This window comes from Halictus rubicundus, chromosome 5 (assembly GCF_050948215.1).
Source record: "Halictus rubicundus isolate RS-2024b chromosome 5, iyHalRubi1_principal, whole genome shotgun sequence".
Taxonomy (NCBI): Eukaryota; Metazoa; Arthropoda; class Insecta; order Hymenoptera; family Halictidae; genus Halictus; species Halictus rubicundus.
Genome location: NC_135153.1, coordinates 13889791 through 13916131, shown reverse-complemented (window position 1 = coordinate 13916131; position 26341 = coordinate 13889791). Strand labels below are relative to the sequence as shown.

At 49.4% G+C, this 26341-nt stretch overlaps 1 protein-coding gene across 4 annotated transcripts in view; it reads left to right on the top strand.

Annotated features, from left to right (window-relative positions):
* LOC143354420 (uncharacterized) overlaps positions 1 to 26341 on the top strand; it is a 138730-nt gene that overhangs the window by 46811 nt on the left and 65578 nt on the right. The window contains exon 1 of one of the 4 annotated variants that reach the window (XM_076788491.1): positions 16903 to 17244. The exons of the other annotated variants lie outside the window; for them this stretch is intronic. The gene's annotated coding sequence lies outside the window, so the exon portion shown is untranslated. Of the gene's footprint in view, positions 1 to 16902; positions 17245 to 26341 lie in introns of those variants that run through there. 4 annotated transcript variants of the gene reach the window in all.

The window sequence follows — 26341 nt, the reverse complement described above, 5'->3', positions numbered from 1 at the left end:
AACGTAAAAATTCATTTTCAAACCTGGAAAAATAATTCCGTCACCCACATATGGGTGACATGGCAGTCAACGTGTTAAAGACGCGCATCTATAAAAATAACTTTGTATTTCAATAATCGGACGTTTTTTCGCGGAAAGCGATTTCCAACGCTGGTTGGAAGAAAGAAACCTAGCCCCGAGCAATGAGCGTATCCTCTGCACCCTTGCCCTTCTGTGCTTCACTGTGCCCTTCTGTCCGATCAGATCCCCTACGATAGCGCCCTATCCGATGCAACATCGATTCGGAATGACGGGGTGCCTATGAATCGTCCTCGGCCATCTCGAGCCTAAGTTTCGTGTGTGCGTTCGACGAGGCCGTGGTGTCTCACCCTCTCAATTTCGACGCGTCTACCTGTGGACTCGCTATCCTGGGCTCTCTCTCTCTCTCTCTCTCTCTCTCTCGTCTTTCCCTTTTTTGCGATAGCCCCGGCATTGGGAGTCATGGGAGTCATGGGAGTAAGCACGGGGAGAGAAGGAGCTCGGTCGCGCGACGCCGTTCAGGAATTCCGCCGAACAAAAAACAGCCTGCTAGCCTTCGAGCTTGGGAAAATCGGCCGTTCCCCGTCTCGTCCCATCCCCGTACCGTCTCGGCCAGAAACTGGATTTCGAGCTGTCCGAGTCTCCCGAAAGAGACACCCCCCGGCCCTTTTCGTCGTCTTCACCCTTCCCCCCCCCCCCCCACTGCCCTCCCCTCGTTTTCGAACGATCCGATCGGAGGATCCTGAATTTCGAAGGGTCTGCGAGAGAGGACCTCCAGACGGCCAGAATCGCAGAAAGCTGCGCCAAAATTCGTGGCTCTGTTCCGTTACACCATGGCAACCCCTTGGCCACCCCTTCGGCAGACTCCTCGGGAAGATTTCAAACCCACTCCACTAAATATGCACGTTACTTGCTATAGTACACTGAATTCTAGATACACGTCAACAACACGGTTCTTGCCACTGTCGTGTTTACAATTCTCGGCGTCCGAGGTCTCTCGAGCTTCGCGGCTCCTCACGAGGTATACCCCGCGGTAGTGGGGATAGTTCCGCGACGTTTATCATCCAGGCCTTGGCGACATATATGGAGAAATCACTGCTTTTGAAGGGGATGCTCTATCCCTAGCAATACTCGTGATTTAAGAATCTAGTATATGAAATTGAGAGCGAAATGTGCTTAGGTGATCCTGGAGATCGGAATTTTGTATGCTCTCTTGTAAATTCGGAGTCGTTAGAGGTACATGAACAATTATGAAGTAGTAACGAATATCTACGGAACAGATTTTAAAAGTGTGTCCTGCTTTAATTCCTAAGAGTAGCTTTAATGACAAAAGTCGGTAGGTAGAGTTGGAAATGGAGAAAAGATTGAGGCGGTCTGGAGACATCAATGTACTATTTTCAATTGACTAAAATTAGTACAGAAAGAAAAAACTTTTTACTTGACTCCTGTTTGTTACGATCAACCCATTTGCGTCATTAGCGTATATATACGCTCAATTTTCCTGGTCACTATCAGCGGAAATATGAAGTTGACTTTCACTTGTAGTAATTTTTGTACTTAAATATAATAAAAAAAAAGTTTGGTGATAAAGGCCTTCTTTTCATATTTCCTTGTGATGTAAACTGCATATTTGACGAGTGGTTCTACCCTTAAAAATTCTAGAATGTAAAATCTGTCTTCGCAATGCCAGAGGGAGTGAACACACTCGTAAAAGCAGCTTTCTGAAAACTTATTCGCCAGAACGATCTGCGTGTGCATCCAGTAATAAAAATCGCTCGGAATCTCGACGAGAACCTCGGCAATTGTCATAATAAAAATCGGGCTGGTCTAGTTCGATCGTTGGGCGGTCCCAGCCGCAAGCCTGACCTGCCAAGAGCTACGTGCTCGCGATCTATACAAATATGAATTATGAACGGAGCGCCGGTTAATTCCTGCTCGGAGCTGAATCGAGCCAGTTCTCTCTTTCCCTCTCTCTATCTGTTATATTTATTTCCAGGAAGCCCGTTATCGAACCTATGCTACATATTACGGGTTCGCTGAAATCCGATCGGAATTGCAACATCGTGCGCCGTTTCCCGAATCGAGCAGCGGCGAGCGGCGCGACGCGACGCGACGCGACGCGACGTCGCATCGTATGCTGTTCCTTGCGTTCTCGCGCGCGCGATGGAAACGCGTTCGAAAGAAGAAGAGGAGGACGAGGCAGAGTAGGATAAAGTGTGTAAAAAAGTGGCGCGCGTATCGACCGCGGGAAAATTGGAGCTAAAAAGCCGCGGCTCGGTGTGTGCCCTGAACTTCATCTCTCTCTCTCTCTTTCACTATATTTCTCTATTCCCTCTTTCCTCTGTTCTCTATGTTCTTTCCTCCCGTTTCTCTCGCTGTCTTCGTTTCTCGCGCCACCGTTCGTGCTCGGCTTCCACGCGTGTTAGGAAGCTAACGGAAGTTTTTCTGGCCGGTCGCGTTGCGTACGAGTTAACGGTGAAGTTGTAACGCGTCCTCTTATCGTAACAGATTTATCGATTCAACCTTGTTCACGTGCACCGTTCGGTTTTTGCGGGGCTCGTCTGCTCCTGGGAACGAATGCGTTCATCTCCGCTTCCGTGTGTTTCTCTCTTCTCTCTTCTCTCTTCTCTCTCCCTGTCGCGCGCGTCTCTCTCGCAATTCGCAATCGGGCAAACGCGGCCGGCGTTAAGCAAACTTCCAATTTGTTCACGGCATTAGAATTATAAACAACGGCCGCGCGTGATCTGTAATTACGTCGACGCGGCCAATTTGCGCGCGGTCCGCAACGTTCTCGGCCCGCGCAGCCACGCATCCCGTTTAATTACCGGCTAGCAACTTTATTCCGCGATTCTTAGCCACGCTCCGTCGCACGGGGCTCGAAATCCTCGACGCAACTCTGCAAACGATCCCCATCCCCCCTCGAGATCGTTTCCGGCGCTCCGACGATTCAATTTTTGGACATACTCTATATATGTCCCAAATGCCTTGCCGATAAATGTCGCGGAATTATCCCCACTGCCGGCGGGGTATACCTCGTGATGGGCCAACAAGCTCGAGAGACCTCTGTCGCCGAGTCTAAGGTCGCGTGGATCAAAGAATAGTATCTCCTAACGGATATATATCCCTGAAAACGCTGTACAGTGTTTACTAGATATATGTCCAAAAGACGGGTCTTGCCGGCGACAATTATCGCCCAGGAGATACTATTCTTCGATTCAATTACGTTTACACTCCTCGGCGTCCGAGGCTTCTCAAGCTCCGTGGCCCCTCCGCGGTAGTGGGGATGGTTCTGCGACTTTTATCAGCCAGGTATATGCGAATATATCGAGAAAAGACTGTAGTCTGCCGCTCGATGGCACGAAACCGGCCGGGACCGGTGAAAAATCGATTTGCAAAGTCTTTTGCCAACTTTGTGGATAGGAGCATGCATTGCTAGGCAGCTATGACGGCTGCATTTAACTGTCTCTGGAAGAATTATGGTGGCAAGGGTCGACAAACTGAAGGAGGAGTTATGTACGAGCCGTTCGCAGGCCAAACTAATTAACGCAATTAGATAAAACGCGAGATAAGAAGTGTAGTGAGGTGCGTGTATTAAACCCTTTCTTTGTGAATATGTTGATCGCTTAAAAACACATTCGTCTACCTGAAATAATCCTCAGGTGGTTCTGTACGTGTACTTCTACTTACAAATTATTATCTACAATATAACAAGCGGATTAGAATATGAAATAAAGTTACAGCTTAATCCTGAGAGCAACGCTTTAATTTGCACATCTTCTTTCCATGGAGGTAGTCTGTATTACGCCCCGAGGGGAGGGAGGAAAGACGGGGTTACGATTAATTTGCACACCCGACAAATGCGGATCTTTGTGCAAAATAAAAAATGTTTGCGTCGACTGCGGAGCTGTATAAAAATTTCTTCTAATTACAGTGATTTCTCTAGATATGTCGCGAAATTATCCCTACTACCGCGGGGTATACCCCGTGAGGGGTCACGAAGGTCGAGAGGCCTCGGACGCCGAGGAGTGTAAACATAACACGGCTAGGCTATGTCTCCTGGACGATACACGACGCTGGCAAGACCCGTGTTGTTGACATATATCGAGAATTCACTGTATTTTGTCAAGCTGAAAGTAATACGTGCTGCGGTTCTCCAGTTCAGCTTGGAGGCGAGTCCGCGAGGCTCTCTCGCCCTTGAAAATTGTATCGATCCCGGCCAATGTAGGGGACGAACGAAGTTTGTCGAATAATTCGTGGATGGAGCATTTAGGGCAGCCGGCTCGCGGCCGAGCGCGAAGTAACGGAACAGCCGCGCGTCTCGATTGTGGCTCGAAACGCCTTTGAATCGATAAAAGACAGCCCTAAACCCGGAGAACGCCGGATCGGGGTCATTTATGACTGTACTAGTTTCCCGGTGTAGTTGTGTTGCCGTGGAAAAAAAATCACAATGTATCCTGCCCCCTCGTTCTTCTACCCTCGATCGCGTACCCGCGGCTGGATACCGGTTCTCCCGAACCCCTAGTTTTCTACCCCTATCGGTCGCCCAAGGGAGAACATGATGAGGAGAGTCGTGTGACCTCGATGTGTGCATCGTCGCGGGGTGAGAGGGCTGATTCTCGAGTGCTCTGGAAAACCAGCTGTAATAAAGTTTCTCTTCGGTCCGTCGTTTCTTTAATTACTCTATCCGAGGCGATGAATTCCAGCCGAGTGACAAAACCGAGTGATCACGAAGTAAATTCTCTCTCTCTCTCTCTCTCACTCTTTGTCTCGATCGAGCGTTGTTGACACCCGGGATTGACATTGGCGTATGAGCGTTGTCAAGTGAATGATACTGAAGGGAAATAATTGTTCGATCGGCACACGGCGCTGGTTGGTCTAGCTTTCCGGTTTAACTGGGACACAGATCGCATCGGGAACTTTCTTAAATAATCCAGATCGCTCGAATCGCTTGAATACGTCAAGCCTCTTCAGAGGCTAGCTCTCCGGACATCTGAACTATTCGAATCGTTGCATAAAGTGTTGGATGGGACAAGTCATGATTTAACGACGCCAGTTTTTGTTTTTTCGTGTATGTCGACGGAACAGGCCGCCGGGCTTGCATTAATTATTCGTGTAGGAATAAAAGTAGCACCGCGAAACAAATCCGTGTCATATTTTACGACGCTCTAGCAACCTATACAACCTGACAGGCGGGTATCTCGATCGAGATGCGACCGGAGAAGTTCAGCGTTGTCTGAGAAACAGTTACGATAGAATGATAGGTTTCTTTCGATACAGTGTTCGCTCTATATTTGTCCCAAATGCCTAGCCGATAAAAGTCCCGGAACTATCCTCACTGCCTCGCCTCGTGAGGGGAAAAGAAACTCTAGAGACCTCTGTCGCCGAATGTAAGGTCGCGCGTGGATCAAGAAATATCTCCTGGCCGATATATGTCCCTGGCTGGACCCTTGTTTTGGACATACATCGAGTAAACACTGTGCTTATGATTATTCTTCTTACCGCTTCACAGTCCCCCAACGACGTCGCATAATATCGTCAATATGTTTATTTTCTGACACAGAAATAAACTTTATTTTCAAGCGAAGTTGGATATGCAAATGGAAATTGTTGGACGAAAATGGGACTTCAAAGATTAGCTTTGTACCTCGAAGTGGTGTGCAATGAACCTGTAGATTGTAATAGTATTTCTTGATTAAACCACTTCGCGATACATGCATTCTGAAGTCGGACATTTCGCATGCAACGACCTAATATACACGGTGTCCCGTTCGAAGTTTCGCACGCAATTATGTCTCAACCTACAGCTCGTTGTAAACAATATTTCAAATACTTCTCTGACCACATTATGATGGTCACAAATCTCCTCGAGCTGCGTGTAGCTCCATCTAGCTACGCTAAATTTTGCACGGCGCCAAATCACCTTGAATGACCTTGGAAGAGGAGAGTGTTATAGGTCAGTGAATTCGTCTCGGGCTAGGCTGCGCGCTCACCGAAAGAAAAACATACTGTTCTGTGTGAAAAAGCAAAGGTCACCTTGAAGTCTCGCCCGCCTAGAGAAGGTTTGCGACCAATGCGAAATGTCTGCTTCGAAACAGAGTCAGTTTGAATCGAAATATCTTTTAGAACGAATTATAGTTTGGGAAACAATGCGTGCGACGCTACAAATGGTACATCCTATATATATTTACACCTATTATCTTGACATACTTCCCTATCGATCAACGTGTTACTGTAACATCGAGTCAAGACTGAACTCAGTTGGTTTCTGGAAGATTTTGAGAAAATAGTCGAGCTAGTTCCAGCCGGGGAACGACGTAGGTATACGAAGAGCGGTGGAGGGTCAAGGGTACGGTGGTCGCGAGGTATCAGGTCCGAGGTAGCGAAAGGGTTAATGGAAGGCCTAAAGCATCGGAATCTTTCGGGTGTTCGGGGAATCGTCTGGAGGAATGGAGAGGACTGGGAGGGGAGGAGAGATTGTAGCGGAAAGAGGAGGAGGGGAGGTAGAGGCGAAGGTTGCGAGGAAGAGGAGGCCAGGCGATCGTGCAGAGGAGAGATCTGGCGCGGTAGCCGGGCACGGGTACGAGATCCGTCCAGTTAGGACAGGTCATGTCACGGCACGCTCGAGGATTCATGCCTCCTTTGGGCGAGTTACCGGGCGCTTTTCAAGTGGATCTCGTTCGCAGCCGTCGCGACGAGTGGCTCGGGGCCGCGCGCGCGAGCCTCGGCGAGCCTCGAAGAGCCTCGAAGAGCTTCGAAAGTCGAGGAATCCCGCGGACAAAGAGCGCGCGGTGGCACAACGTCCGTGGCTCTCTTGCTCTTTCGCTGTTTCGCTCTTTCTGCGAGCAGCCTCTCTCCTCTCCATGCCCTTCCCATCTCTCTCTCTCTCTCTCTCTCTCTCCCGTCGGGTTCTCTTTTTGCTCGGTCTTTTCCCTTCGGGTATACGGTCGTCCGGCGCGGCTCGGCTCCGCGACGAGAGGCGAGACAGAGACGAAGGAATCCGTAAAAAGAGAGGAATGCAACGCGGGGTGGCCGTACGTCATCCTGTCCGCGCGGAGGGACGACCGGACACCCTCCGCCCTTCGTTGCTTGCTGCCCGGAGAGCCCTAGCAAGGCTCGCCTCTCGCCGAGAATTTCGCCGAAACGCGTTTGATCTCCGAAAACACCGGGAATCCGCGCAAAGAATCGTGAACCTCGCCGGGATTTTCGAGAGCCCCCTTCTCTCCCGATCCCCCCACCCCCCGGGGGTTCGATCGATCACGGTGGCAGGATACCTGGATCCTGGATCCTTTTTTTCGAAACGGAGCCGCGGTGCTGCGTTCGCCGCTCCCCCACCTTTCTGACCCCGATACTTTCGTGGAATCGAGGATCACGTGCGGGGCGCAGGACCCGGCGCGGGCCAAAGCGAAAGGACGCGGTTTCCGTACGAGTTTCGCCGTTGGAGGATCGGTGAAATAATTAGGGGATAATTACCGGGGTTCGACCACACCGGCGAGGCTAGGCTCTAGACGCCTGGACGCGCTCGGTCTCTCTCATGCGCGGCGGGTATGTCGGGGACAGCATTATCTCTGGATGGAATCGCGGGTGGTACCCGCGGCCTTGAACGGCGGAGTACTCTTCGTCTCTCGGTGGCTAGTCCGAGCGGTTCTCACCGGACAACCCTCTCTTATCCGGGACATCAACGTTCCTTAAGTGACACGAGCGCACCGAGCAATTACTTAGTTTAATTAAACGCGCCTTGGGAAGTACGGCGACGCGAGGATAACTGTCGCGGTTCTTGCTCGGTTGGTAGCTGTGTGTCCCCTTTTGGGATCGCCGGTATGTGGAGATGCGAGAGAATGCTCGATAAGTGGCTGTCTTCGGGGCTGCGAACGGCGTGCCCCTAGCATGTGGCTAGTAGGCGAGCGACCTGTGACGGGCGAGCTCTTTTCGAGAGTTTGCCTGATTGCTTTCGTTGAACGTCCAAGCGCAATAGGGGACATAAGATTGAAGGTTAGCAACGATGCACAGTGGGGTAGCTAGACAGCGTTAGATTATAGCTGTCATCGACACACTGGGTTTACGGAGCACCGAAGGTCACTATTTCATTGGGTTGTCCGGAAAAGTTCGTGCCGATTTTCAGGGGACATTCAAACGCAGTACATTCAAATTTCGATGTACATTTATTGAATTATTATAAGTGCCATCTCGTTCCATAATCTTTCTCCATCTTTCACGCAACTTGCGTTCTTCGGCGAAAAACTTTTAAATATGATTTTTTATGTCGACCAAACAGTTAAAGTTTTTGTCATTATGGGAATTTTGTATTGACCTAAAGACATGAAAATCTGAGGGTGTAATGTCTGGTTAATAGCGTGAATTCACTCGCGTCATTTTTATAAGTCAAAATGCATCAGTTGCTTCAGTTTAGTGTTAAAGGTAAAATCAGATATATGAATTATAAAATTGCAGATAGGATCTCGAGGATCTTCTCGATTAACCCCTCGCACTACAATTTATTTTACAACGATTAGAACCTCTTCGATGCCTATAATCTACTAGGAAAAATAGAAAATTTATGTTTACTGTGTAACCACGATAAAATAGACTGCAACAAAATAAAGGGAATTAATAATATACGTATTTAGAAAGTTCTGTCGAAGTCTTCATCACGAGTCCGACCCGATATCATAGCAGAAGGGGTTGAAAACGTACATTTGACACTCGGTAACGCAACAGAGACTGAAATTGATGGCAGCGTGGATTCTTCGCCAGGAGCGATCCCCCAAGCTCTGAGCTAATAAGCAAAGCGTAATTGGTCGATCCAGAGCGCGAACGAGTATCGTTCAACTATTTGTCGCGCCGTTTCCGAGGATTTTACGTTGTTTAAGGAGTCTGCACCATCCGGGGCTGCCGTTGCTCCAGAGTTCCAAGCCGGCGACAGTTATTCGGTCGCTTCGGCGAGGGTTGAAGGATCGACAGGGTAGAAATTCCGCAGGAATCCGGCGGGGCAGCGATCCGTAAGCGGAAAAATCGAGTGGGGTTGCCTCGGGGCGGTAGATGTTCGGATAACGGCATTAAACACCGTTTTCCCGAAAGCGATGTACACCAAACGGGAATAAAGAGTAGGAGCGTGTTCTGGTGGGTGGGGGTGGGGGTTGTAAGGTAATCGCGGGGGTGTCCGAAGGGTGTAACATCCGCCCGTTCTGCGAGGGGGGTGTCGTTACGCGACGAGGAACGAGCGGTCGTTCACGTCGTCGTCGTCGTCGTCGTTGTTGTTTCGAGCGTGCACGTAGAGACGGCCTCGCGTTGTGTTCGAGGTGCCTCGTCGAAATGACGGAGGGTGAGGGTGGGGGGCGGGGGGTGGCGGCTGGAAGACGGGAGGGGAGGGCGTGGGACGACAACGACAACGACGATGTTGTTGTCGGTATGTGTGCGTGTGTGTGTGTTATCCGTGTGTACACTCTGCCAGCAAACGCCGCGAGGGAAGAGGACAGCCCCAGGATGCGATGGTCGGCGGAGAGAAGGGGCTGGAACGTTGGACGAGCGAGAGAAGCCGTGGAGAAGCGAGAAACGGGCTCTGGCAGGGGCCAGGGGGGTAGAGGGTAGGATGAAGAAGGGTGAATCATGGTGGGGTAGTCTCGAAAAGGTGGAGGGGTGTCTCTTTTGAGCCGCTGAACTTTGCCAAGTTCGAAACCGTCCGAGGCCGTGGCGGCGACTCACCCTCTGACGTGCATTCGGCTTCCACCCTTCTTCTTCCATCCCCCTCGCCCACCTTCCGCCCCCTGCTCCTCTTCCCCCCATTTTCCAGCCTATCTCCTCTCTGTCTGCCTCGTGCTATACCCCCCTATCGCCCGGCTATATGCACGGCGGCTTGTCTTTCTCTCTCTCGTCTGTCTCTCCCGAGTGAGCCCTACTGTCCTATCTCTCTCCATCCCCCTCTTGTTCTCTCTCTCCCTCTGTTTCTCTTTGCTCCTCGTCTCTGTTGCTCCGTCGCCTCCCCTACCACGGGCCTAGCAGCGCTTCGCCGTACCCTCTCAGCCGTCGTGGTATTATGGAAATTTTGAACCAATTCGAAAATCAATAGTCCCTGCCAGGAAGCCTCGAGGCGAGCCTACGTTGCAGCGACGCTCGCCGCCGAGAATGTATTCAGGAGCGACGCGTGTTTTACGAGCGAGAGTTTCGCGAGCCCTGCTCCTCCTCTTCGTCTACCGATCGCTGTCGGAAAGGTGCGGAGGCTGGCTAGAGGCCGAGATCGACATTTTGGTACCGCGTCGTGGGACCTCGTTTTACCGACATATTCGACGAAGATCCTAGGCCTCGCTCGACGGAAGCGAGCCGCGAGACACGGACAAACCCATGTCCCAGATATGGGTCGCGATGACTTTAATAAGTCACACTCGATCGCGGGGGCAACTCGCGCTACAGTCCCAAAGTAACCTGGAAACCTTTTTAGAACCGTTCGGATAGAGCGCACGCTCCACGGAAATAGGCGCAACGGTCCTCGGATTATGCTTCCGCCATTTTTGATTCATGCTTCGCGTCCGTTCGCGTCGCGAGGAGTGGAAAACAATGCCTTTGTCGACGGTTTCCTTTTGCAGTTCGACTAAGTGGGGGCATTTCTGAAACGGGAAAGAAAGCTTCTTCTGCTTTATTCAATGTTGAACCTTGAGAAGAAGGAAAATGCTTGCAGCGTTGCTAATAGTTTGTTTGGAGTAGTATATCAACGGAGCCAGAACAGACTAAATCGTTTTCGGATTTTCTTACAATTTTCTGGTAAAACACTCGATCGATGCTTGAGACTTATGGCCTGTGTCCGTTTGCGGGTAAAACTGTTACTCGCGAGAGTCAAATCCGTCTCAGTGTGCACGCTATTCAGAGTGCTATTACCTTTCGTGCAAAATAAAACACTGACGAACTTCACTCGCGAGAGTAACTCGCGTCAGTTTTACTCTGAAATGGACACGCACCCTTAGACTTGTTACCATGCTGTTACCATGACTGTTGTTGACAATTTCATCCACTTTCTCTACTTTTTATTCGATTTGGCAAACGAGAGGCTCGGTCGATCGCCAACTACGCTGTGATTTATCTATACGGAAGAAAAATACCCACGGTATTATCAATGTCATTAATCACTTATGTAAATTAGGTTTATCTAATCTAGACACTGGTCTAACCTGTCCCATTGCCGACACATTTTTTGCACGCATCGCGAATTTATTATTTTTCGACCGACAAGGATCAAAAAGTCGTTCTCCGAGGTCGAAGCCCTCGCTTGGCAGCCCTGTAACCGAATTCGTCCGAGTCTTCGCAAAATCTGCGAGGAGTTTGGAACGTGTGTACGACCGGCGCTCGAAGGAGCTGGAAAATTCCTTGAAACAAAGCAACGTATATGTTCTAGCGATAATAAAATGCAGCAGGATTCCAAAGTTGCACGTGCTGTTGTAGAGGGTCGTAAAATCCGCAGTGATAAACCTCGTGCGTATCAGAGGAAGTAGAATCGCGTTGGACTATTCCAGGTCGGACGCGGAATCGTGTTGGTGGAAAACAATTTCGAGCGCCAACGGCTTAAAAGTGCGGTACGTCTATCGAGTTTACTATTAAATCAGGGGAAAGACGAAATAGTTGTTCGGTCGGTGAAGGCGGAGGAGGCCGTCATTTTGGTACCGCGGAGGCCCTCGTTTCGCCTTGCATCGCGCGCCGACAATTCTAGTTCCGTTCGAAAGAAGGAGGCTTGAAAGGCATTTTCGTTTACCTTTGAGAGGAGCAGAGAAAGGGAAAGAAAGAAAGAAATAAATAAAGAAACGAAAGGGAGGAGAGAGACAGAGAAAGAGAGAGGGATAGAGAGGAATCGAGGCGGAGAGAACACCGGGTCAAAATCTTGGCAACGTTGGAGGCTTTTTCATTTGATGTGCATCGGATTCCGGGACGCTTGGAATCGCTTCGGTTCCCATGAGCCTCCGCGGCGGTCCGAGTAAAGGGATAGAGAAGGAGCGAGGTGGGGCGAGTCCGTGGCAGGGACGTACCTGGTGGGGAGAGCTTTTTTCGTTTTACAAACTGGTTCAATTTTTTCTCAAAAAGCGGGTGAACACCGCGGAAACCGGTTGTGTCTACGCCGACTCGGGACACGACCGGGGCCGAGGAGGAGGTGGAGGCGTCCGAGGGGAAACGGTCCTCTTCTCTTCTATACTCTTCTCTTCTTTTCTCTTCTCTTCGCGGTTCTCTCTTGCCTCTCCTCTCCCCCGACTCTTCCCCTCCCCCCTTCCCCCTCTCTCTCTCCCTCGTGGAGCACAGGCTCTCGCACGGAGCTACGTGGCTCCGGCCCTCGCCGAGCCCCGAGTATCCTTCTTCTTAATTGAACCAACTGATCCCATTGTGCCCGACGCGAGGGCGCGCTTCCAGCCGAAAATCCAATTCCCCGGACCCATTCCGAACTTTACTCGAAAATGTCTGCGGTAGCCTCGTCCACGAACCGCGCCGAGATTCTTACCAGCATCCCGCTCATCTTTAACGCGTTCACCACCACCGTCGCACACGCGCGACGCCTACACTCTCGCGGTTTCCTCAATTTTGTACAGTTCGTTGTTCAACCCCTTGCACTACGATTTATTTCGCGGTTCGAGTGACTGGAACTTTTTTGTAATTTCCTGAAAAAAAAGCAGAAAATTTATGTCTATCGTATGCCTATGTGTTCTTCGATAGCTGTACATTAACAACGCGAAAATAGAATTTTATTTCGATTTAATTTAATCTACTAGGAAAAATAGAAAATTTGTATTTATTGTGGAACCACGTGTTCTGTGATGGCTAAATATTGACTACGATAAAATAGAATTTCATTTCATTTTAAAGAAAATTCTGTTCGAAGTATTCATCACGAGTCTGACTCGATATTATAGTGCAAGGGGTTAAAGGAAATTAATAACGTACGTATTTATTAGACTCTGATATTGGGGTTAAAGACGTGGTACAGAGTATAATATTCAAAAGGCTCCTCACTTTCTTCTGATTCTCTTGGTAAAGGTGGTACTTTGCGTTTGATAAAATATTTGAACAAGGTACGCAGCGGGACAAATGGTGGTGGCGAGCCTGTTAAACCCATCGCTAGCTTCTCCTTTCGAAATTTGTACGAATGCACACTTAATGGATAGGTAACCACTACTAATTGCCTGTTCCAAGTCGTTTAAGACGCTGCGATACGGCGGCAACACTCCGAGATATCGATCCCGGGGCAAAAAGTGAAAGCTGCAACCTATTGCGCTTTTCAAGACAATTTTATAACTCCTCCCGGACGCCATGTTGGTATCAGGTTCGCGGATCTGACTGCTAAAGTCTCACACAAGCGACGCGACTGTTGAATTGACTCGGTCCAGCATTTAGGATTCTAATGCGTGATTTAGTTCATTCCGTTCAACGAACAAACTCGCGAAGGATTCATTTCTGAAAGTCCAAGCGGAAACGAAACTCTCGGGTGACGTCACTGGAAGCAACTTGGTTTGCAATTGAAATTGGTCGTTGCTGTTGAAGATTACAAATTTTTTAACCAAGGACAACGATTATTTAAAATTTATGAAATAATCGCCGATACAGTTAAAATATTCCGCTTACGCATTCCGAATATTTCCTGGCATCAGCGACCTCGACTTGTCTCGATTGACAAGTAGCAAAATTGCCGGAGATTTCTACTTTCTCCGGCAGTAATAAATTGTTTTACATTCGAGGCACAGAAGTACGAATCCACGAAGTGTAGCATGTTGTGATGTGCTGGAACGTCGGAGAAAATTTAAATTGTTACAGAAAGGAGATTGAAAAAGTTCACCGATAATTTTGTCTTCTTCAGACCCCGCGGTGAAACAGCTAATAGGGTCAAGTGTTCTTCCCAATTTCCGCGAGTCGATCGACAAAGATCTACACGCTTGTGTTCCGTCCGCAATCGAGCACTCGACGTATTCGACGCTTCGAAGTGGAACTCGACTCCGACCCTCTTCCCAAAAAATTCTAAAGAACTCAGAAATTTTCCCGAGAAAGGCGTCCTCCACCCCCCCCCCCCCCCACCCCAAACGATCGGAAGCCAGGTTATGAAGAAACGCTCGAAAATTTCGCGGCCTGACATCGTTGTCATAATAGCGGCGGAGCTTTAAGACGATTTGGAAAAGGCTTTTGTGCATGACACACTTTCCCCCCGCGTTCGCGAAACCTACTCCGGAGAAGCCAGAACGCGAAGTAGGTTTCCATTAGCAACGACGTATTATTATTTACCGGAGCCGCACTCCAAGAACCCAGGAGTCTCTTTTCAGCAGCGTCACGGGTCCGCGGTCGTCAAAGGCTGATACATCCCGGGAAGGAAGAGATCTGTCCCACTCGACTTTAATCGTCGACGACGACGACTCCGAAATACGCCCTTATAAATGAGAATTACGGCCGGAATTAGCGTGGCCCGCGCCGAGTTTAGCCCCGCGCTGTTCGCATCCCGAATTCGGACGGTGAGGAGCGCGATAACTATCTCGGTCGTCCTTTCCTCGCGTCTTCCGCTCGCCGCTAATTAATCGATCCGGCCGGTCATAAAAGTTTACCGCGCCCGGTTATTTCCAAGCGACGAAAACGTCATGACGATATACGGTGTCTCCGACCCGCTGGAATCGGACCTAATCGAGAAATCGGGCCAACGTACCCCAGAAATACCTGTGCCCTTTCCTAGAATCAGGCCAAGCCGCGAAGATTCGCTTTCGGAAAAACGGATCCGTGTCCCCCTCCCCTCCCCCCCCGGAAACTCTTATCTCTCTCTCTCTCTCCCGCTCCTAATAACCCGGTTCTCAGCGCGCGAACACGGATCACGGTTGCGTATTAAAAGACCACGCCAGGCCACCGAGAAACCACTTGTAGCTTCGACCACGGTTCTCGTTTCACCGGGTCTCTCCGTTGGCCGCGGCGTCTCTCCCGATCCTGCACGCCGGTAATCTCAGAAATCGGAATCGCAGCCGTGCACTGAACCGTGCCACGCGGAAATATCGATCGCCCCCTGGACGTGTTGCGTTACCGTCGAGAAGCGCGAACCGTGATCGACGCCGCCTGTCGGCCTACAACGGAAGAGGAGTCCCACTTGGGAGCACCGCGTTCCGCGAGCTTCTCGATTGTTCTTGCCGCTCCGCGGAACGTTCCTCCGCTCCGTGCCGCTCGAACCTCGGCTCGCGGATTTCCGCTTACCGCCGCGCCGCGCCGCGCCGCGCCGTCGGCCGGTTCGAGCTCGAGCTCTCCGATTTTCTGGAAAACTGTGTCGGCTCGCGCGATGCAGCCGATCTCGAAAGGTTATCGATCGTGTTACGCATAGGTTAGCGGCCGGCGATAACGCCCGGCCGGACGCGCTGTGGTTTTTGGAAAATACGGAGATTTTTTGTTTCTAGGGTTTAACCTTTGCACCTTTGCACTCGGAGCTACTCCGACTCGAGAACATTTCTTCCGAGAATATTCCCGTTCCAGCTTGATTAGTTGTGCATAAGGAACTGGTCCAATTTACAATACTTCACGCCTACCAAAATGGAATGTCTTGTAGGAGGGAGAAGACTGAATTTATTTAAACTTTGTGCGATTTTCAGTATAGTATGTGCTTGAATGAAGAAGTCAATTCAGTAATTTCTTGTGGAAACGTTTTTATCATTTCTATAATTGTGAAGGAGAAAACCGGTCATTTTGACCGTGGCAGGTTAAGTGTCATAAATGAACATCGAATACGGCTGTCTATTCTACCGCAACTTTTATGAATGAAATTACAAAAATTTAAATCGAAATCAATTTAACCCTTAGCAATCGAGTGGCGACTCCGAAGCACCACTGGAAATTGTTGCGGCATTATTTCAAAGAAATTACTGAAAATTATTACAAAATATTTGTTGCATTACAAAATTTGTATTTAATAGTGAACATTTAAACATTATATGTGGAAATCGGATCAGTTTCGTGTGAATAAAATGAAAATATTCTAAGACGGAAGAAAAATTTAGTTTTAGGATGAACATAGCGACGAGTGCAAAGGGTTAATAACGGCAAAAATATTTTAATAAAAACGTTTAAGAGTGACTTGCTTGTTATCTTGGTGTCGCGGATACACCCTCTACCACTACGATACCATCCGAATACACACCGGAAATCGGAGATCCTTGTACCCTCTATACCAGATCAATTCACCTGAACACTTCATCCCCTAATTATCCTCGCCATCGAAGACCTCGAGACCTCGTTTCCCCAAATCCTAGCAGCAACGTCGGAGCTAGAGGTTTACATTTAGCTAGATGGTTCGAATGACAGGCGGCGGCAACATTCCCACACTCTCGTGGAAGCCCTGAGATCCCTGCCGGAGCCCTTCGGAGCGTTTGCATCCTCGAAGGACGATCGCAGTGAAGGCAGCAGCGTTCTCGAGCGCGTTTGCGGTTGGAAAAGCTAATAATCAGGAGGGAAACAGAGACGAGCAAGAGAAAAGAAAGGAGAAAAAGGTTGCGGCGAGGTCCGGGTACGTTCCTGGGCTGGCTCGCAGCGACGTAGGAAGACGAAGAGAAGAGAAGAGAAGAGAAGAGCAGGGACGAGGGAGCTGGGAGAATACGCTCGCTGGCTCGCTCTCTCGCTAGCTAGCTCGCTAGGCTCGCATCGCAAGCATCGTATCGCAAGAAATGGCAACGGTGGGGTGGTGGTAGTTGGCGAAGGCCAGCAGTTTCAGAGTAGGGGAACAGAGCCGACGGCCTAAGAAGGGGCTGTCAAGGGGAGGAAAAAGCCAAAAGGAGGAGGGATACACATCGAACGCGAACGGAGGAAAAGGAGGCAGTGGCGGCGGCGATGGCGGCCCGCTCGCCGGGCACCAGGGGGTGGTCGGGAGGCCGGGGGAGGGCCGAAGAGACACACGCCGGTTCCGTGGCATTTGTAGCATTGTAGGTCGTTGCGTTTTACAACGTGACTTCTTAATTTCCGCGAGCGGTCCGGCGCGGCGTTACTCGCGTTCGAGAAAATCGTCCTCTTTGTGTGTTTCTGCTCGTGATCTCTATTTCTCTCACTCTCTATCGCGTGCTCTCTCCTCGACTTTGCCCGGCCATTATTATCGTCCTCGGCGAGCCGAAGCTCCTTAAGCGGCGATGAAGCGTCTGCGAGGACGCGACCGGCGCTGTTAATGGATCCGCGAGGGCTTTTTGCTCGAGCCTCCTTCGTTCGCCACGGTTCCTGAGCCCGTCGCACGTCGCGGGACAACGCCGCACACTGGAACGAGTAAGAAAAGTACACCGCTGCTCGGGTATATCACCGCAGATCCGTCCGGATTATGCTCGCGACTCATCCCCACCAGTTCTTGCAAGTGTTCGCTCGAGGCCCGCCTCCATGCTTGTTCCGATCTCTTTCTTTCTCTCTCTCTCTCTCTCTCTCTCTCTCTCTCTCTCTCTCTCTCTCTCATTATTACCGACACTGTCCGTCAAGTGCCTACCTGAAATATTCCTCTCTCTGTGCTTCCGGATTATGGTCGCGGCTCACCGCCACCAGTTCGTGGAAGTGTTCGCTCCGAGGCCCGATACGAGCTTATCACGTTCGCTAGCGCCGTTTGTTTCAGTGCTTATCGTCATCGTTAAAATATCCGATTATGCGCAATGTATCTTCCTTGCGAAATATCAGAACAATTTAGCGAACTCGCGAACATTATGCTGCTTCTACGATTTCAAATAGCATAAAATTTTACCGGTTTCATTGAACTACGAGATCGTGGAGAACGTGACGCGTAGCAAATTTTGTATTTTGTACATGCAGATCTGCGATCTAGTGTCGCAGGAGCTGCCCACATCACTTGACACGAGACTCCACGATCATCCGTGTTTTCCCCAAACGAATTACGTTTCGCGTTGTCGAAGAAAATAGGCGTTCCACAGCGAGCGCGCGTGGTGGACGCGTGGAAACGAGACTCGGTAATTGCGTGTTGTGCGCGCCGCTGCTTTTCCACGGCCGTGTTGCATTCGTGCGTGCGCCTCTCCGCATCCGCGTGCGTGCCTGTTTGCTCGGCTTGCTGGCCTGCCTTGGTTCTTGACCGTCCCCCTCTCCCGCCGAGGCCCCCCGATCATCTGTGTCACGCCCGGCGTCGGTGTGCTCGCGTTGAAAGCATCATCGTGACGTAGCACGCGAGAGAGGATGGTCAGTTTCGTGATGTAAATCTCCTCCGTCCGGTGCGTGGACACGTGGAAACGATCGACTACGTAAGTGGACGAGTTTGTTGCCTACCACCGGCTAGCTGCGATGTAATGAGCTGGCAAACCTCTAACGGGATCGTAAACTCGGCTGTGCCACTGCCTCTCCGCCTCGATATATAGGGTACTTCGACTCTGACACTCTTACGTCTAGGTCTGGCCGGCGAGGATACCTGTTCGTCGACACCATTCCGGATCGGTTGCAAATCTTCCGTTCCCTGAAGAAGCCATTCGTTGTTGAAGACAATTCTGCTCCAAAAGTTCAGCTCTGGTTCAAAAGCCTTCAACCTGAATCGTTCAGGAACATCTTGAAGTGTCTGGCCTAGAAAGTTGCAAAATACAGTGACTTCTCTATATATGTCGCCAAGGTCTGGATGGTAAACGTCGCGGAATTATCCCCTCTACCGAGGGGCCACGGTGCTCGAGAGGCCTAAACATAACACGGCTCGGGTATGTCTCCTGCACGATGCACGACGCTGGCAAGACCCGTGTTGTTGACAAATATCGAGAATTCACTGTATCGTGACTGAACCTATCGAACCTCAAGGGCTCGTTGGCCCTTTGCTGTCGAAGCTGTTCTAACTCCAGTGCTCAGGAGTTTCATCGTATCTGGAAATTTATATTCCGAAGAATATTTATTCATAGAGTTTTCGCAATTTCGAAATTGTTGTGCCATCCGAGTGCAAAGGGTTAGCACTATCATAATTGTCCGGCTAATTTTGAGAAAGCGTTTGAGTCGCCGTGGTAAATTTCGAGCACCCGGTTGAATGCAGGCGACGTGGAACAGGGTTCAGCTGGATCATGGTTGTACGGTATTGCACACCGTGGCACCGGTCGGAAATTTAAAACGACCGCTACACCGAGGCCGTCCGCGGTTATCTGCCGCCAGGCAACCGACCCGGCTCACTCGAAGCACTTCCGGTCCAAGCGGCGCCGCCTGTACCGAACGTGACCAAGGAGACCTCCTTCTCGCTTCCTTTCGCTTTTAAACAGGTGTCGTCGTTTCCTCGTCGCCACTGTTTTCGAGGATAAAAGACGCAGAAGGAAGTTGCGGGCCACCGGTAACTCGACCATGCTGCGCGCGAACGAACGGTCCGCCGGCTTCTCGACGATACGTGACCAGCAAGTCACTTTTGTTTTCGAGTTCGCGGCCCTTCGCCCGGGTCACGTTCGGAAAGATACCACGGGTTGCCCGTGGATCGGCCCATCGACGGGGCTCCCAGTAAATATTTGATACCGTAGAAGCTGAATTTTTCAACCGACTTCTACTATCTACGAAGCGGTTTCAGGAAGGAGATTGTAGATTGTGGAATACCATAGCGGAGTGTGTTAAAGGCTTGGATATAGTGGATAGGAGGTATGCAGTGAGACTTGCCATTCTCAAAATTACTACAGTGATTTCTTTATATATGTCGCGAAGACCTGGATGATAAATGTCGCGGAATTGTCCCCACTACCGCTGGGTGTACCCCGTGAGGGACCACGAACCTCGAGAGGCCCCAGACGCCGAGTAAACATAACACGGCTCGGGTGTGTCTCCTGGACGATACATGTCAATGGCAAGACCCGTGTTGTTGACATATATCGAGAATTCACTGTATAGGAATCCTTCATCTTCCTTTCCATTTATCTTTTCCTATTTAAACATTTGACAACGACTATATATTGAAGTAGGGATTTCGATACCAGTATTTTTTTTAATCCAGAATATTAAAAGACCAGTCGTGAGCACAGACGAGATTTAAAACTAAAGATGATAAACAGGACGTTCCAAAAATGTTGCACCTTCTCGTAGGTGGTGATTCCTGAGGTCATTGGAAGTAACTTTTTCCTTTGCGACAATGTTCTCCATGGCTTTGTTGAGGAGTTATTAATGAAAAACACGGGCCAATCGGAGCGCGGCTACGGCGGACGTAATATCGGGAACCCGATGGTCGAGGCGAGTAGGGTCGGCTCGGGTTTCCGAAAATTTCGAGATTCTCGAAAGAATCGGGTTTCCCGAAAATTTCGAGATTGCCCGAAGGAATTGTGTTTCCCGAAAATTTCGAGAATATAACATATGGCACTCTTGAAAATAATTCGTGATGGACAGCATTCTTTCAATTTACAATATATAATTACACTTATTATTTATTTGTGCCCCATTCCTATTCCATATATTCCGAATTGTATAAATTTATAATAATCAATTAAATAAGTAAAAAGTAAAATAACATAATTTGCCGAAAACACCTATAATATTTTTTATTGTAGGTGTAGGTATTTATCCAAGATCATGATTATTCATTAAAACGAATATAAATGGTTAGTGGTTTCTCGGAACTTTCGGAAATCACGATTCTTTAGGTAATCCCGATTATTTCGAGAATCCCGATTTCTTCGGGAATCCCGACGCTTTCGAGAATCTTGTAATTTTCGGGTACCCGTCCGAACCCGAAAAAATTTCGTGTTCCCGACCCGACTCGGTATTTCGGGTTCTCGCACACCCCTAGTAAATTGTAATCGAAATAAGAGAACTGAAAAAGGTGTTTAAACATAGATTTGAAGTCATCGTTCGATTGTTCGCGAAAAATCGTGCCCTGCGGCTATCGGGGGTACTCGCAGTCTTATTGCAGAGGACCACGTTCAACGTCAATTTATAAATAGTGCCATTGATGCGTGGGTGATGAGGCAATCAAAGCTCGAACAGCTGACACAGTGTCCTTCGTATCGCTGGGAACGCAGCGAATACGAGATTGCGGGTGGCTGCGCCGACACTGATTTTTCCGCTTTGTTTTATTCAAACGAGAGCCCCACTGAATTCGGTCCGGTACGCCTCCATTTTCACGAACGTTTCGGATACAAACGCGGAAAAATTTGTCCTTTGACGAGACATCGACGATCTTCGACTCTGAAGCTAATTAGCTTCTCTCGTTTAATCCTTTGATTGAGACTTTTTCAGATTTTTCATAGCTATCTCCAACACCAAATCACGGCCGGTCTGATGACCGGTTTCAGATGTTTCATTCTACAATTATTGAAGTTAGATGCCTCCACTGTAAAAAATTGTACGCTTCTTCATTCAAGTATACGTTATTATTATTTTTGCGATTTTTATTATCGCACAAAATTGAGATAAATTCAATCATTTTTATGAAACAATCACTGTTAATTGTCGGTAGGTTTAGTGTTAAATTCTAGACAGAAGACAACAATACATGAAATCCACGTCGCTCCCAAATAATCTAATCTTGAGCAACAAATTTTGAAATACTCTAGAGCCGGTACAGTGCATCGACGTTGACCCTGAAGAGGTAAACAGACAAGTGCAGTTTGTCGTGCGGATTTTATGCGTTTGTGAAATGTAAAACAGTAAAAGGACTCTAACAATCTAAGAATGTCTCTGTATTTACGCTGTATCAAAATTAGTATGGAATTTCACCCCTTTCATTTCAGCACATTTTAATTTTGCGTACAGTTACGAGCCCCCCGTGCTATACGAGCGATGTCAAACTACAATCGTCAGCCATCATCGTCCGCAAATAAATCGTAATGGGGTTAATTTGGCAGAGACGAATGCTCGAAACGGAAAACAGCGAGTTCGTATCGGGGTGCATGCATTTTCTGTAGTGATCGCGCGCATGGTACGCGAGGTCCAGGATCAGGACTCGGGTCGGCCGAGTGGCCTTGAACGAGAAAATTCTTTCGCATTGTTCCGCGGTTCTAACGCGATCGCAGAACCGAGCGATTCCGGGCGCCTCGCGTCGCGGCGCACAATTGGCAAACGGAGAAACGCCTCGCGTTCGCGCTCGCGCGCGCGCGCGCGCCCGTAATTATACTCCTCTTTGATGTTCTCGTTCGGCGCGCTGTGCCCGAGAACACAATGGAGATTAAAAAAGGAGAAGAGAGAAGGGAGGAAAAACAGGGAAGCCGACGAAAGGGAAGGCTCGTTTGAGTTCACACCCGTTTATTTTCTGTTTTTTCCGCACCCCACACCCCCACCCTCTCCATGCCGTCCCGCACAGCCTCGCCCCCCCACTCCCCTCTTCTTTTTTCCGTTTATTTTCGAAAAGACGAAGTCGCGTTTTTCAGCTGGAACGGCTCTCGCGAGCTCGCGCGCTTTCAAGTAGCTTCCCAGACCAAGCAGCAGCGGGTCGGCGGAAGTGGGGCGGGGAGGAAAGGGGAAAAATATCGCGGTAATAAAGCAAAAAGCCCGGGAAGAGGGGCCGGGGCTACCCCACCCCCCTTTTCGAATTTATCTGCCGGTTTTTTTTTCGCCTCCGCGCGGCAGAAGTTTACTGTCGGCCCGGTGAAATTTCGTTTTTATGTAACGGAGCAATTTCGAGAATATACTTTGCCCGATAGACCGACCGTTCCGCGCGCGAGCTCGTTTTTTACGGGAAACTTTAAAGCCACGGTACATCAAAGAAGCTTTTGCGAAAAAAAATTTTATATATATATATATATTTATACTATATATGTATAGCCGGTGTTCAGGTGCGCCCTCCCCCGTATACTATAGTACATATTTTTTTTATATACCATTGACGAGTGGAGAACGAGTCAGGAGAGAAACAGTGTAATCGTGCCTCGTCGCGTTATGGCGGAGATCTTTTTACGACGCCGCTCAAATATTTGCGATTAACGTTGCTCGCATAGTCGAGCGCGACAAATATTTTTCGCTGCGACGCTTCCGAATCGATTCGATGGCGCGACGGCCAATGGCAATCGTCGTCGCCCGGAGTCCCCAAACACCGACCGAGGGAAAAAAAAATATTTTCCAGCACGCACCGCGACAGACACGCCTGTAAACAGTGCATCGTCACTTCGCCGGGAGAGACGGAGAGAAAGAGAGAGAGAGAGAGAGAGAGAGAGAGAGAGAGTCGCGACTGGGAAATCGGTGTTTTCAATTTCTACACGGTCGGACGTGTGCGTTTCCGGCCGGCAATTCGACGGTTCGGCTCTGCCACTTGTTGTGCAGGGACAAACCGGTGGTGGGGTCGGCGACGATCGATCGGATCGACGATGAACGGGTCATCATCTTGCGGGGTCGCGATCGATTCGACCGGTCGATCACGGTTCTCCTTCCGATAGAGGAGAAACGGCACGTGCGTGCACGGGGAACGCGTCGACCGGCAAATACGCCCCCTCGCGTTCGCCAGAGAGAGAGAGAATCCGCGAGAGAGGAGAGGAGAGGAGAGAGAGAGAGAGAGGGAAGATCGACCTCCGGCGCTACGTGCTGCGAGGTTTATCGTGGAGCTCGCGATAAAACCACTATCATCGCGGGCCGAGCGCGGAGAGCTCGGCCCGCGACGCGCTTTCGACGGAAAAAAAAAGTTCCCGAGAAAACGGGATCGTACAACTCGAACGCTAAACGGTACTCACTCCCCCCGTCGCAAAGTGTGATCGCTCGCGGATCCGGTCGATCGCCGTGCGATTTTCGTTACGAGGACGAGATGTTGTACCGTGGAGCCGCCGATAAAGCGGGAATCGGTTGTCAAGGTTTTCGCTTCCGCGGAACTGGAGCTCCGAGATTACGGTATCGCCGCGCGAAAGAATAAATCTCGCCAGCTAACGAGCGATTCCGTTTACGGCGGAAGTCTGCGGGCAGGTTGTGTCGGTTTCGAGAAAATAAACGGGCGAACAACGCGCGGTACGTTCTTCTCCTCCTTCTTCTTCTACTTCTTCTTCTTCTTCTTCTTCTCCTCTGCCTGAAGAGTGGTTCCCGTGCACACAGCTACTTTGCTGCGACCGCGGAACCGTTATGCACGCGTGTATCGTTGCACCTTGGTGAAATCCTCTGCTAGAGTCTCCCTCGGTGGGAAGAGAAGAGGGAATCTGTATCGCGATAGGAAAAGTGCGGCCCGATGAAAAGGGCGTCGAACCTGTCGCGTTTTAAAGGGCCGACACACGCGATCCTCCGCCCGTGGATTTACATGTAAATTGCGAGCGTAAACGGTGGAACGTACACGATCGTTTAGGGAAACGTCACGGCCGCCACGGTGTTTTCGATGGAGTTTCGAGGATTCGCGGCTCGACGGAGCGTAAAAGCAAAGTGGAAAGCACACAGCACACGCACGCAAGCGGACACATACACAGACGTGTGTGGTTGCTCGCGCGCGGCCTTATCATGCCACTATTAGGCATGGAAAGCACTTTTTAAATGGTTTGTGTTCGATACATAAATAACCAGGTCATTATTAATAGACGCATTCGGTCGGTCGGCTTAACAGTCATTCCCGAGGTCTCTCCGTATCGATCGTAGTTATCGAGTTACGAACCCAGAGCTGAAAACCGGAGGATCACCTCTGACCTTTCCGCCAGTTGTTCCGCTTTCGAAAGAAAGGGTCGTTTTTATTTAAAAAAACTCGCGCGCCACGATATCTCGACCGGGGCATACTTTAAGCAGTTTCTCCCCCCCTCTCTTTTCCCCTCCTCCCCTCATCAGCGTCTCGGATAGCTTTCTTTTATCGAAAAACGTAATTCCGCGAACTTGTCCGAATTTACTCGTCGTTGTTCCGTAACAGTTAATTGCAGAGAGCCTTGGAAGTTCCATGGCTTCTCGTCTGCCGAAGTTTCAACTTCGAACGATTGTCGTTGGCCCAGGGCTGTTCGAAAAGTACCCGGGAGTTATTTTCAATTGTTGCCCGCGAAGTTTCGAGTGGCCTCCTTCGTTCTCTTCCTCCCTCCCCCCCTCCCTCCCTCCGTCGATTTTTTTTCTTCGCTCCAAATTCTCTATCCAAGCACGCATTTACGTCGACGTTTAAAGGTTAATTAAAACCCACCCACCCCGGTTTCGTTCCACCGCATCGATCCATTGTTTAAACTTCTTCTTAGAGATCGAAAGTTTTTCCCGTCGGAGGAAACCCGAAGGAAATCGCGCGACGTTTGCGAATTTTCCTCTGGGGGAAACTTGAGCAAAGCGCGCCCGTAGTCTCCTTTTCCTCTCGAAAGAAGAAGACACCATTCTCTTTTTTCCTTCCTTTTCTAATTGGTTCACTTTTCCTTCTCTTTGTTCCGGCTGTCATTGACCTTCCGTCGGTTATCTATACTTATCAAGAGTCGAGAAGTTGCTTCTCACTTTTGTCTACAAAGTTTCTTCTTTTTGTCAGCTCTTGATAAATGTAGATTTTTCCGTATTGGTGGATTCCATCGGAGTCTAGACTTTTTTTCGATTTTTTCTCGGCTGAAAGGATTTTCTCTTCTAGAGACCAAGAAGATCTTTCGAGGAAGGAATCTTTCATTTTCTTTGGAATCACAACCGCGATTTTCCTTTTTCAATTTTTATTGGACCCGAAAGTAGATGGACTCGAATTTTCATTATTTCCCAGAGAAGTATTTTTCCCCCTTTTTGGGTCTAATGTGATCCCAGAGAGTGAGTACTAAGAAATTTTCATATTTTTTGTCTGTCTCTTTCAAAGTTTTCTTTAACACTATTTGATTCACTGATTGACACAGAGTCTTCAACTGACTTTTTCCAAATGGATCGTGCATTTTTCGGATGACAAGAATCTTCTGAATATTTTTAATTTTCTTGTTATTGGAATTCTTTTTTAGAAGGCCATTTTATAAAGTCCGGAAAAATCCCGACCCTACCCGCGTACCATCTCGAGCATAGAAGGGGGAAAGGCGAAGGGAAGAAGAGAAAATCTGATCAATAATTCACGGGGATTCGAACCCGGGCCATCTCGGTGGCAGTCAGAGACGTCACGATCCGAGCCGCGACGGTCCTGTCATTAAGCTTACCATTTTTGCCTATTATATCTCACTCAAAGTAATACCTTAGCTAATTCAACGGTATTACGATGATAATTTAGATCCACTCGCCGCGGCCGGCGGCGTGGCAAGTGTTCTGCCATCTAAATACGAGCGGACGAGCGTCCAGTGAAAGATAATTGAACGTTGTTAAACGATGGATCGTTGCGTGAAATTCGCAAGAGGCACGCAAGGGCGGTAACCGAATGCGTCCATGGTTCGGCTATTTTTACGATTTCACGCTGACGGCAAAAGCTTCGATTACGCGAATTATAACAGTATTCTGGCCTGGTGAAGTGGAGGCCACTCCGGAGTAGCTCGTTTTCCACGCGGCGATGGACGGCGTTTCGGTCGGCGAGAACCGATCGGGTGAAACCCGAAAGTAAAAAAAATAAATAAACGCG